This window comes from Capsicum annuum, unplaced genomic scaffold, assembly GCF_002878395.1.
Source record: "Capsicum annuum cultivar UCD-10X-F1 unplaced genomic scaffold, UCD10Xv1.1 ctg77655, whole genome shotgun sequence".
Lineage (NCBI taxonomy): Eukaryota > Viridiplantae > Streptophyta > Magnoliopsida > Solanales > Solanaceae > Capsicum > Capsicum annuum.
In genome coordinates this window covers 103,281-116,442 of record NW_025888072.1, presented here as the reverse complement: position 1 = coordinate 116,442, position 13,162 = coordinate 103,281, and positions in this window count along the sequence as shown.

Here is a 13,162-nt window from a genome sequence, read left to right as displayed (position 1 = left end):
TCGATGTAATTGGTTTGATGTGTATAATTCGTGAGTGTTAATCGGGGTAGATTTTTGAAAACAAATAAGCCATTTGTTTTAGTGGACCAAGCATCTCAAGTTTTTTATGTCAATGATAATTCCAACAAAGGTTGGCAAGTAGTGAGGAAGACTCAACCTCGTGAATCCTATGAGACATTGAAAAAACTGGATGATGATATTGAAATAGATGATGATGTTGTAGATTTAGAAAGTCCGGCACCAAAAAAATAAAAAAGAACTAATGAGGTATTGTTTTGGTTATCTATAATAATAATTATATTGTTAGACATTCTTATGACATGCATGATGATTTCCTGTATTACTATATCGTCCCACATTTTTTTCATATTCTTTTTTCACTTTTGGTTTTTGAAATGATTAAAGGTTGAAAATGAGGTCGGATCATCTGGAAAGAGTATACTATGTATATATTTGTTGCGCCTGGTGTTATAGGAAAAGGACAAAGACGAGGGCTTAGATCTTTGGCTGAGAAAGATAATATGTCAACTAAGAGTTTATTTCCTTAATCTTGTAATGTTGTCAAGCAATACCTCCAAGATGTTGAAATAGGTAAGATATTTTGTATACCAATTGAAATCAAGTTGCTATTGATATTCTAGGTTGTAAACTAAAACTGTCTTCAATGATCACATATGTGGTAAAGTTATGTGCCATATATTTATATGAATTAAATGCAAAAGTATCGAATATGATTTAATTTGTTTGTCTAGGTTCTATAGAGATGGGTCGAGGAAAAGAGCTTAAATACTCCACCATGTTTGTTAATCAAGGAATAGAAACCATTGGTAAGAAATACATTCAAGAATTTGAAACAAGTATTTGTTCAAATATGTTTTGATTTTCCAAAATATGTATTTGATGAGCTTTAATGATATGTTTTTTGCTTTCAGGTGCTATAGGAAAAGGACTAGAGCAAAGACCTAGAACTTTGAGCTCCTCTTTAGGGATTTATGAAAAAAGGTGGAATATTTAAACAAGAGCATTGTCACGACCCGAACTAGGGCCTGGCCGTGACGGACATCCTGAACCATGAAGTCCCGGGCGTCCTACTCTAACTGATAATCATGCACAATATTCACATAATAAAATAAGATTTGGAAATATAATCTGATACGAAAATATGGTCATACTCTAGATTTAGTTTAGCAATAAGGAATTGAATCTGAAATTAACCAAACAACATCTGGAACAGTCTGCAAAATTTCTACTACATGAAAATCTGACAATTATCTAAAAACTTGGACAAGGTCCCCAGTAGACCAAAACAATGGAATAATATAATTTGAAATAACATGCCTTCTGGAACAAAGAAGGCTTACCACCACACAGATCACTTCTCTTTGGAATACTCTACATATTATCCGAACCCTTATACTAAGCCTCCGAACCTGGGTGGTAGGGGTGGTCAATACAGATGTACTGGTACGCAGAGCAAATCTAAAATAATCATTTATAGTCAAAATATATGCGAGCAATTTAAACCAGTTCATAAACATGCCATATAGTAAGAAATCACATGGGCATTTTCGGAAGACTTTAAAAAATCATCTAAACTCTGTGACACTCTTTGTTTTACTTCTGCACTAGGTGGTGTACCCTACAACTCAGAAATTCTATGGGATATATGGAATCCACCATTGACTCGACGGGGAATCTTCCAACCCAAGTATGCCTTAAGGATTGGAGTCTTTGACCCTGCTACACCACACGACCATCGCCAGTGTAAAATAATATACCTGGATCGGCAAATCATGATTTTAGGCTAAGAATTACTTGAACTAAAGTCCTCTTCGGATAACCACCTAACCTTCTTTAAGCCCATTTTTAACACTTTAAAGCATGCATTCTCTGAAAACATATTTTGAAAACATACGCTGTTATGGCATACATGTTTATGGTATCACCATACCATTGACTTGCAAGTCACGTCTCTGAGCCATTAATAGCATATAGTAATATTTGTTTTCAAAACATAAGTTTGGGACCACCATATCAATAAATCAATTTAAAGAAACTCTTTCTCAAACCTCATGTAAACACATGCAAGACACTCTCTTTGTCAAGCATTTCAATAATACAAGGTGGTCATGTCAAATTTCTCAATCACATGCAACTCTTTCTCAATTAAAACAAGGGTGTAATTATGTCAAGAATCTCTCTTTAATCATCTCTAAATCATGCTCAAATACTAAGGTATTGATAAAACTAGTGTCAAAACCATAAATCATGCATTTCAAATCATTCACAATACGATCATAAACTTGAATTTATCACAAGAGAGGGACTTCATAATCTATGCTCTCAAATAAATTTTAAATTTCAATTTCATACATATGCATATACTTGTAAATCAATTTAAAGGGATGAGGCCTAAAGGCCAAAACAACAATATCAATAACATGCATAAAGCATAATAAAAATTATGGATTTCAAACCCCTTTAACAAATTCATGCTTTATAATCTTTAAATCATAATTGAGTGTTTTCAACAATCCCATGTATTTTTAGCATGACATGGCACAATCGCGCTTTGCTATTGTTTGATAATTTCCAAATAGGTCCCATCTGCGACGCGTCAAGCACTAAAATAATAGTAATTTACGACTAGAACTAAAATTAGCCATAACTTATTGCCCGGGTATCAGATTTGAGCAAATCTTACATCGATGGAAATCTCATTCAATTTCCCACATAATAAAAAGTAAAAATTAGGAAAATTATATATGATTTAAATTTACTCACTTTGGAAGTCAAAAAATTAGACAGTTTTTTTGACACAACTTTAGTCATTTAACTCTAAGAGCATATTACCACGAGTTGACACATGAACGATTTTTTTTGTGGGGTGTTACAAGCACCCTCTATGATAAACAACATGTGCGAACTCCATCTAAAATCACAAGTTCAAGTTCTATCATGCCTTCTAGTCAAGAAATGCAAAGAATTGATAAAGATTCCTTGATTCTTAAGAAAGAGGATATGCAAGTCAATATTTCATTTCCTGCATCTATTGATCAAGTCATGCAACACTTTCAAAATATTGAAAAAGGTATATTTTAAATTCATATGTTATTAATTTGTTGAACTAAATTTGATAGTTGTAGTAAGTTAGCAAAAACATCTAGTGCATCGTCAAGGGATTGTATAGTTTCATCTGCCATCTTTAGTGTTTTGGTGTGGAAAGAGAATTCCTCTTTGATTTTCTGTAGCTCAAACTCAGCAGCATCTTTACCAAGAAAAACATTTTTTCCTCATTCTTCAGTACTAAAATATTCTTCTCTGCTAGGGACAAAGCATCCTCAATGGATTTTCTATCAGAAAACACATTCTCAAACTCAACAGTTTTAGCAAAAACTTCTTCCATTGCTTTCTCTGGTTCTTTTTAAACTAATGCCTTAGCATCTTCTAGCTCTTTCTTTTCATCCAGGAGTTGTGAGATGTTGTTATTTGCAGAAGATAATGCATATTCAAGGGATTTAATGGTTTTCTGGACCTCCAATAATTGGTTGTCTAAAGAATTGGCTTTATTTTTCACTCATCCCAACTCCTGCTCGACCTCCATCTTTGTAGTTTGGCTTTCTCTTAAGTATCCTGAAATCCATTTGACCTTTTCTACGTGATCTTAAGAACCTAAATCAGTAGGAAGAACAATACCATCAAGCATGTTAAAGCACAAAGTACCTTAGTAACCTTGACTGAATGGTTTGACAATCTATTCAACTCTACTTTATCTGACATCTCTTCTAAAAGTATTTGACAATATATCCTTAATTCCAGATCCCTAATGTACAAATTACTCTGGATCTATTCAAAGGAATCAAATTGATGCTTATGTGATTCAAGAGAGGCACTGCTTTCGTCTTTTATATTTTCGACACATTTCTTAATGAGTACAGGCATGTCAGATTGACATTGATTCACCAATTCTTAATCATGTGTAGTGATCTTAGAAGCTTCTAGTAGCATATTGATGATTCTATCCTTGTCCATTGAACCCTACAACTTTTTCTACGTAAGCACTGCATATTTATGATTTAAATCCTCTAATTCCTCTTGAAGATAGCTTTTATGCTGTGTTCCTACCATAAGAGAAGTAGTAAGCTAATAAATCTCATCATTTGCGGCCTCTTTTGCTGCTCCCATCTGCTCATGCAATATTCATAGTTCTTCTTTAGATAGATAAAATGATTCCAGGAGCCAAAGAACCTGTGCATCAGGTCTATTTGATTGTACGGACTGGGGTAAATCAAATAATGTAGAGAAGCAACTAAAATTTCACTTATCCCCAGTAAATCCTTGGTTTGTTCTACAGCTTCAAGACTATTATACTTTTTGTCACACCCCTTTTTCGACTCCAAAAGATAAGAATTTTAACTTCGAAAGGGTTTTATTGTTAACTGACAGAAAAAATGAAAAATTTGTTTTAAAAAAAAAGGATTATTTACATTATTTTTTCTTATTCAGAGCCGCCACTTGGCATAATCACTTGGCATAATCCGGTGTGCCAAGTCACCTTTGGAAAATCCTTTTCGAAACGGTTTGACTCTAAAAAAACTGATCCGCGAACAGTGATTCCAGCTAAGGAATTCTGTTAACCGAGGGGAAGGTGTTAGGCACCCTTCGATCTCGTGGTTCGACCACGGTCGCTTGGTGGAGCGTATCGGCTAATTTGACATTACAAATGTACAAACCACATAAACACACAAAACAAGCAAACAAACAAATCACACAAAATTCAAAACAAACCAAAATAATGTTCAGTCCAAATTATTCAATCCAAAATAAAAGAGATACTGAAATATAAAACCTATTCTATTCTAAACTAATCCTAAACTAAACTCCACTCGACGTTCCGGGCCTTGATCACGAATGTCCTCCAAGTACAAGATACTTCGGGGCATTCTCCGGATAAATCAATACAAATCCCTCGAGGCATTCCCCGGCCAAATTATACATTTTTTAGTGCGAGAAAATCAAACTATTCAACAAAATTTCAAACATTCCACGGAATTTCCAACATTCAACCAAAGCCACAAATTTTAAACTTTGTCTACCCAACCTATGTTTGCCTAAACCAATCGACCTATCGCCATACTATCAAGTTCAATTAACGTTCATTTCAATTCAAATAACCAATGAATCCAACTAACCAAAATTCACCAACTATATCAAGTTTTCAATTCTCATCCCCGAATTAATTCTCGAAATTCCAACAATTCACGATCACCACTTTAACAATCCACAATCATTGTCAACGAAACCAAACAAATAAACGATATCACCAAAAATTTATATCATGCTTCAACAAACCAAACACGCATATATAATGAAATTAAAATGAGAAGGAAATAGAGTTGGACCTCAAATCAAGCTTTAAACCACCACATTTCTTTTAGTAAATCCAACAATACATAGAAGATGAGCAACGATCGGAACCCAAGCCACAAGCTTCGAACCAATGAACTCAATCCGAACCCAACTCGATAATTCAAAACAAAACACGAAAGAACAACGATTAAACTAAAATTTGTGGACTATTTTGACCAAGGATTTCGTTATTTATTGGAGCTCCAGTGAGCTTCACCGGAGAACTCGATAGTGATGGCGTCGGTGAAGGACGGATCGGGTCTTGGAGTCGATGTGGTATGGTTTTTGACTAGTTTTTGGAGAGAGGAAGAGCGGGTGGGTTTTTGGTGTTAGTTTGCCGGTAGAGATGGTGTCTCCGGTAAGATTTCGCCTGAATCTGGGTTTATGGGTCGGAATGGGCGGGGTTTTCTTTCTTTATTTTTTTTTCAAATCGCCGAAACTCCGGTGAGCTTGGGTTGCCGGAGATGGCCTCTCTTCACTGATTCTCTCCCTTGCATCTCTCTACTCTCTATCTGTGTGTCTCTCTCTCTACCTATATGTCTATGAATGGAGAAGAAAGAAAAAGACCCCAAAAAATGTTTTTGTGTGTATTGTATGTGATTTTTGGTGAGATTGTGTGTGTCGATCATGAAGAAGTAAAGGAAAAAAGATAGAATTCTGTGGAATGGAAAAAAAATCCATCCTAATGATTTCCTTTTTTATTGTATATATGCCTATGGAATTATGTGGTTGTGGGGTAGGGTAGGTGGGGTAGTGATGTGGGGGTAGGGGTCGGGGTAGGGGTGATAGGCTTTTTGATAGATGACGATCCACTCACAATTGGCTTGGACTTTCTTAAACTTTCAGGCACGAAGCATATTCCTGACCTAGTCAAACCCCCTACCTCATCTACATCTTCCATTACTTCTTTCTCGTGATAGGTCATCACAGTCTGCCCATAATTCCAGGGAACCCTTTTCATATCAACTATCGGAGGTTGGGTCACCGGTTTGAGGACAATAGGCACTGCCAGTGCTCCTTTCACTATCAAGATGGGCTGACTCAGAGCTCCTACCACTGTCAACTTAGGTTTCTCCTGACTTAAATCAACATACCTTCTGGCGCCTTGTACTGTGATCAGGGATTTCTTTGTGCTTTCTTGGGCTTTATCTTCTCTCATTCCTTCCTGGCTCAATGACATTGCTTTCAAAGACTCTGCTATATTCACCGATTTTTCCTCAATGATCTGTACCTTGATAATAGGCTTATAATACTTTGAAGACTCTTTCCCATCATATATCAATTCTAACATATTGGTTTCAGCATGGGTTGGCAGCGAATTCTGGTTAATGTTTGGACCCTCCGGGGCCTGGACCAGCATCTGATTTGTGTTAATTAAATCTTGGATAGCTTTCTTTAAATGCCAGCATTTCTCGATATCATGGCCTGGCATGTCAGAGCAGTATGCACACCTTAAAAAATAATCGAGATTCCTCAATGGTGGGTTTGAAAGCCTTTCTTGAATTGGGCTTAAGACCTTTAACTTTCTCAACCTATCAAACAGGCTAGCATTTGACTCCCCAAGAGGTGTGAATTGATTTTTGACCATCTTCTCTTTCTTATACTTAGGCCTAGGTTGAAAACCGTGTCTGGAGGGGTTTTGGTAATTCGATGGAGCGAATGGGCAATTTTGTGGAGCTTGCGCATTCCACTGCGGGTAAGAAGGGGTTTGGGCATATGGCTGCACGCTATATAATAGGTACAGGGGTGGTGGAATGGAATATAAAGGATTTTGTGGAGGTCAGTAATGGTGGGGAAGAATATATGGTGCTTGGGCGTAGACTTGGGCTTGGGGATAGGGGTGAGGTGGTCTTTTGGGATAGGAATGGGTTCCAGCTACGACAGTCACCACATCCTCTTTCTTCTTTTTACCTTCGAATGCGCTAGATCCACCTTGAATCTCTTGTGTGGTGGCTTTTAATGCGGCAAAACTCACTATTCGGCCGGTCTTGATTCATTCCTCTATCATCTCCCCCGTTTTGACGACTTCAATAAAAGACTTTCCCATTGCCGGAAGTAACTTTTGAAAATAGGTCTCATCCTGTGCCTGAATGAAAACCTCCACCAACTTACTTTCTTTCATTGGAGGCTTTACCGTGGTGGCTTGTTCATGTCACCTTATCGCGTATTCCCTAAAACCTTCAGTGTTTTTCTTTTTCATGTTAACCAAGGATTTTTCGTTCGGAATCAGGTCAATGTTATACTAAAAATATTGAACAAACTCAGAAGCTAAGTCATCCCAGCTGTTCCACTTGTCGATATGTTGACCGATAAACCATTCTGAAGCCAGATCAGAAAGGCTCTCGCCAAAGAAGGCCATGAGCAGCTCTTCCCTTCCTCCTGCAGCCCTCAACTGGTTGCAATAGCTTCTCAAGTATGCCACAAGATCACCGTGCCCTGCATACTTCTCGAACTTGGGCATTTTAAAACCGAGGGAAAGGTTGATGTCCGGGAACATGCAAAGATCTTTATAGGAAACACTCCTATAATCTCCGATTCCCTACAAGTTGCTCATAGCCTATTCTAAACTTTTCAACTTCCGTGCTATGATTTTCTGTTCCTCTGTTGCGACAAGTTTCTCCGTATCAAATGGAAATGTAGGTGGCTGAGTGTACCCATACGGTTCATTCATTCTCAAAGTAGGCTCTGGGGCATAATACTGACTATCTGGAACCTTTAATACTGGCTCACTGGCAGACCTAGGAAGCCCCATTGTCAGACACACAACATATGTGGGAGCTTCAGGTGGTGGCGAAGCCACGAATACCGGTGTAATTGGTGGCGCCGGCTGAGCAGCGGGTCTTAATTGGGGAGCTGCCAAGGGCACACCAGCACTGCCAGGATAATAATGTCGCGGAGTGAATCCTGGCGCATGCTCAGGTGACTCAGTAGGAGCAGAGAATTGCACCTGAGAGAGCGGTGGGCTCAAGACCTTCAGGGAGCGGAGGAGGAAGCATTCCGCTGGCCCATGCTTGGTGCAAATCCATCAATTATTTCCTGAGCCTTACTACCTCATCATTATGTTCTGAACTTTCTTCCCTGTGATCCTGATTCGGGTCAATGAGCGAATTGTCAATCTTCCTGCAAGCCATGGCGAGCTTTGCTTTGGATCTAGTGAAGTATGGGTGATTAGCCAGAGTACTGCAAACCTACCACTGTTATCTGAAAGAACATGCTCATCAAAGATGACATCCATTAGGATTAGGGCACACAACAAGAGTGGGAATCACATTAGTAAAATTGTCCTAAATTCATGTTCATTTCTATCAGGTTTTTAGGGTAGCGAGGTCATTTTAACATCATCCTGATTTTTATCTACACTTATTTTTATCTACACTTATTATTATTATTGTTTTATTATATTGTTTTTCTTTCCCTCTCTCTTTTTCTTTTTTTTTTTTCGTATCAATCTCTGTTCTTTTCCTTTCTTGTCTCATCATCCTTTCTTTCTTTTCTTCTCTCGCTATCTACCTTCATTTTATCATTCTTTATGACTTTTGTTTTTTTTAAAAAAAAAAATGAAAAACAACGAAACAAAATGATTAGATCGAACCCAAAAGCAGGTTGCCTACTTATTTTTATCTACACTTATTATTATTATTATTATTATTATTATTATTTTATTTTATTTTTTGCGAAAACGAAAAACAAACAAACAAAAGAAAGGCGTAACCTCATAACATTTGATGAAAGAAAGAAACAAAACATGCAACGAATTTAGGACCGCTTTAAAAACTAAACAACAAATACAAAATAACATCCTAGACCCCTAAGACGACATACGTGAAATTCCTGATAAAGACCCTAATGCCAAAACAACTTGACTCCGACTTAAAACTGACGCCACCCTACAATGACAGAAACATAAAAGACTCAAGCTGAATAAAGATAAGAAATGATCTTTCAGACTGGTGCTCTGCGTGATGACCCTGGCTGAGATGGGCCTGCCTGTGAAGTTATCTTTCTTCCATTCAAACTTTGTAGCATATCCTGTAAAGACACGTTGATATTAGGGAAGAAGCTTCGGGCCCGTATTCCTGCTTCATGAGGAGTGCACTTGGAAAGATTATTCTGACACCTTTCTATCGTCTTGAACAAATATGCTAACTGAACTCTCAGTGTCTCTACTTTGGACCCCGCACTTTCATCCTGATGGTCGTCAATTATGCATTCTTCCTGTATTCTCCCTCTAAGCTGCGGTGGTAAGGGTTGACTAATACCCCAAGGGATGGATTGAAGCCAGACCCCACATCCCTGAGTGTACCCCAGATTATCCAAACTTTCTTTGAGAGCGTCCACACCTAGCTTTGTTGCATGCTTCCAGAACTGCTCGTATTTGCTTTCACCTAAGGCTTGGTCCTTGAAGTACTCAACATCCTTTAGAAGATCCACTACTGGTGGCACGTCCTGCGGCCTACCAAACTAGCGCATTACCCTAGAAGAACTGTATGTTCTAGTGCAATTAAGCCCTAACATAACTAGAAGGAGCTTCATTTGACAACCAAACAAGATTATCTTTGGTTGAAGCCACAGACAAGTCCACAAAATATTATCCCCGATTCTTGACTCAAGAAATTCAATCCAAGCGTCGACTCCCACGGGTAGCGAGAATTTATCCAAACACAACCTGAGGTCCATGACTTTCACTCGATTGGGAATACAACAATCAACCACGTCTGGTCTAACTAAAGAAGGCACATGCAAATGCTCCATCATCCATAACTGTAATATCAGGTTACTGCCCTCAAAAAATCTCATCCCCCCTTCACTTCGGTTAAAGCCTTATATATTTCTGTTAAGATCATGGGTATGAGAGTGAACCTACCCTTTTGATTAATGCCCTTGTCATTTTGATCCTTATTAAATAGATCCATCACCACAGATTGCAAATGTGTATTAATACGTCTTTCTTCTAGCGGAAACACTAAAGTACCTAACAAAGCAAGGGTGAAGACTTTAAGACACTTTCTCTCTTACTTCTCCTTAGTCATATGAAATTCATCCCAAAAGCAATCAAAACCTTCTGAGGGCCCGAATCTAGCGAACAAAAAATCTAAGGAAACCCATGAATCACTTAAACAACCCAAACGCTTATCCTTACTTTTTAAACCACAAGACTGTAAAAATCTCACGCCAGTATGATTTCGTGCTCGGATCATATCCTTCTCGATATAGGGAAAATGCAACAAACCAGATATTTCTGCCAAAGTAGGAGTCATTTCACATTCCCCAAACCTGAACACCAAACTACTTGGATCCCAAAAGGTCAACAAAGCCTCTATTAAATCTGGACGAGGGGTAACATGCAGAAGTTCCGTAAGATCACCTAATATTTTAATCAGTTTCTGCTGATCAACATAGTTAAACAATTCCCACCACTTGATTAACTTTTTGGGCACCTTGACAACCATCAGGACTCTAGACTTGGTGGACAAATCCATCCTGTAATAATACATAGGACGTTATCTCAAAAATTCGACAGGAGTAGAAGATTCCCAACCCTTGGGATTTTTGACGCAAGCATATGTCGATGGGATAGACCACTTCATGACTCCAATTTTCTGAACAGAAGTATTGAGCGAAATCAGTCTACATGGCTAACAACTCTAGATTACGGGGCAAGTGACCTAGGCTAATAATAAGACAAAGGCCAACACAAAGATTATCAAACCCACCGAGGGTTGCCTACGTATCCCAACCCAAGGGAAGGGAATCAGGTATGTGTAGTTCATCCAGATTGGACAATTAATGATTAACTAATAAATTGACCCTAACTTAAGAGACACAACCAAAAACAAACGAATAAAAACTTTTTGGATTTTCAACTAGACATTTCAACTAAGATTGACACCACCAATTATGAAAAAAATCTTTTTGGTATTTTGTTTTTGACAAATAAGTAGAAAAAGCAAACAAACCCCCCACCCTTTTTTTGTTGAACTTACGGTACCTTGACAAGATAAATGCAAAATGATTTTTTTTTTTTGAGTTTTTGGATCGTGAAGAACAAAAGCCATAAATAACTCTAAAATAAACTACGACACTCCTTTTGATTCATTCTTTTCGACTCACTTTTTTTTTCTATATTTTTTTCTCTTCTTTTTTTCTTTTTCATTTTTGCCTACGCACCTTACTCCTCACAATTTTTTTTTCAAATCAGTCTGTCAAATGACCACATTACCCTTAATGATGCAACAGTTAGCACGTAGGAATGTTTTAGAGGTGAGTCTCCTACAAAGGGCCATGTGGGTCCCACTCGATCTTAGTATGATGCACATAAGCATGACCTAAAGGCTGACCTACGTTATGGTTCACTAACAAGGCTTTTCGGGGGAGTGTATGATCGATAGTGGCTATTTTGCTTTCGACCTACTCTATAACACCGACAGCTCCCCCTCTAAAATAAGGGTGACTCAACTAGAGGTCGTGTACAACATGTGTACTATGGACTTGTTGCAGAAAGAAGGCCGAGGGGTGGACACATGATGCCAGAAATAAAAGCGGTAACACATAGGATAAATACTGTACACAGAACACGAAAACAATCCATAATGATAAGAAAATAACACAAAACAACACAAACAAAATGTTTATAGACCCATAGTGTCAAACAAAGCCGATACGACTCCAAAATAAGCTCGAATTCTGAACAAGTCCCTAGTAGAGTCGCCAGAGCTGTCACACCTCTTTTTTGACTCCAAAAGATAAGAATTTTAAGTTCGAAAGGGTTTTATTGTTAAGTGATAGAAAAATGAAAAATTTGTTTAAAAAAAAGGATTATTTACATTATTTTTTCTTATTCAGAGTCGCCACTTGGCATAATCCGGTGTGCCAAGTCACCTTTGGAAAATCCTTTTCGAAATGGTTTAACTCTAAAAAAACTAATCCGCGAACAGAGATTCCGGCTAAGGAATTCTGTTGACCGAGGGGAAAGTGTTAGGCACCCCTCGATCCCGTGGTTCGACCACGGTCTCTTGGTGGAGCGTATCGGCTAATTTGACATTACAAATGTACAAACCACATAAACACACAAAACAAACAAACAAACAATTCACACAAAATTCAAAACAAACCAAAATAATGTTCAGTCCAAATTATACAATCCAAAATGAAAGAGATGCTGAAATATAAAACCTATTCTATTCTAAACTAATCCTAAACTAAACTCCACCCGGCGTTCCGGGCCTTGATCGCGAATGTCCTCCAAGTACAAGATACTTCGGGGCATTCCCCGGATAAATCAATACAAATCTCTCGAGGCATTCCCCGGCCAAATTATATATTTTTTAGTGTGAGAAAATCAAACTATTCAACAAAATTTCAAACATTCCATGAAATTTCCAACATTCAACCAAAGCCACAAATTTTAAACTTTGTCTACCCAACCTATGTTTGCCTAAACCAATCGACCTACCGTCATACTATCAAGTTCAATTAACGTTCACTTCAAGTCAAATAACCAATGAATCCAACTAACCAAAATTCACCAACTATATCAAGTTTTCGATTCTCATCCCCAAATTAATTCTCCAAATTCCAACAATTCACGATCACCACTTTAACAATCCACAATCATTGTCAACGAAACCAAACAAATAAATGATATCACCAAAAATTCATATCATGCTACAACAAACCAAACACGCATATATAATGAAATTAAAATGAGAAGGAAATAGAGTTGGACCTCAAATCAAGCTTTAAACCACCACAT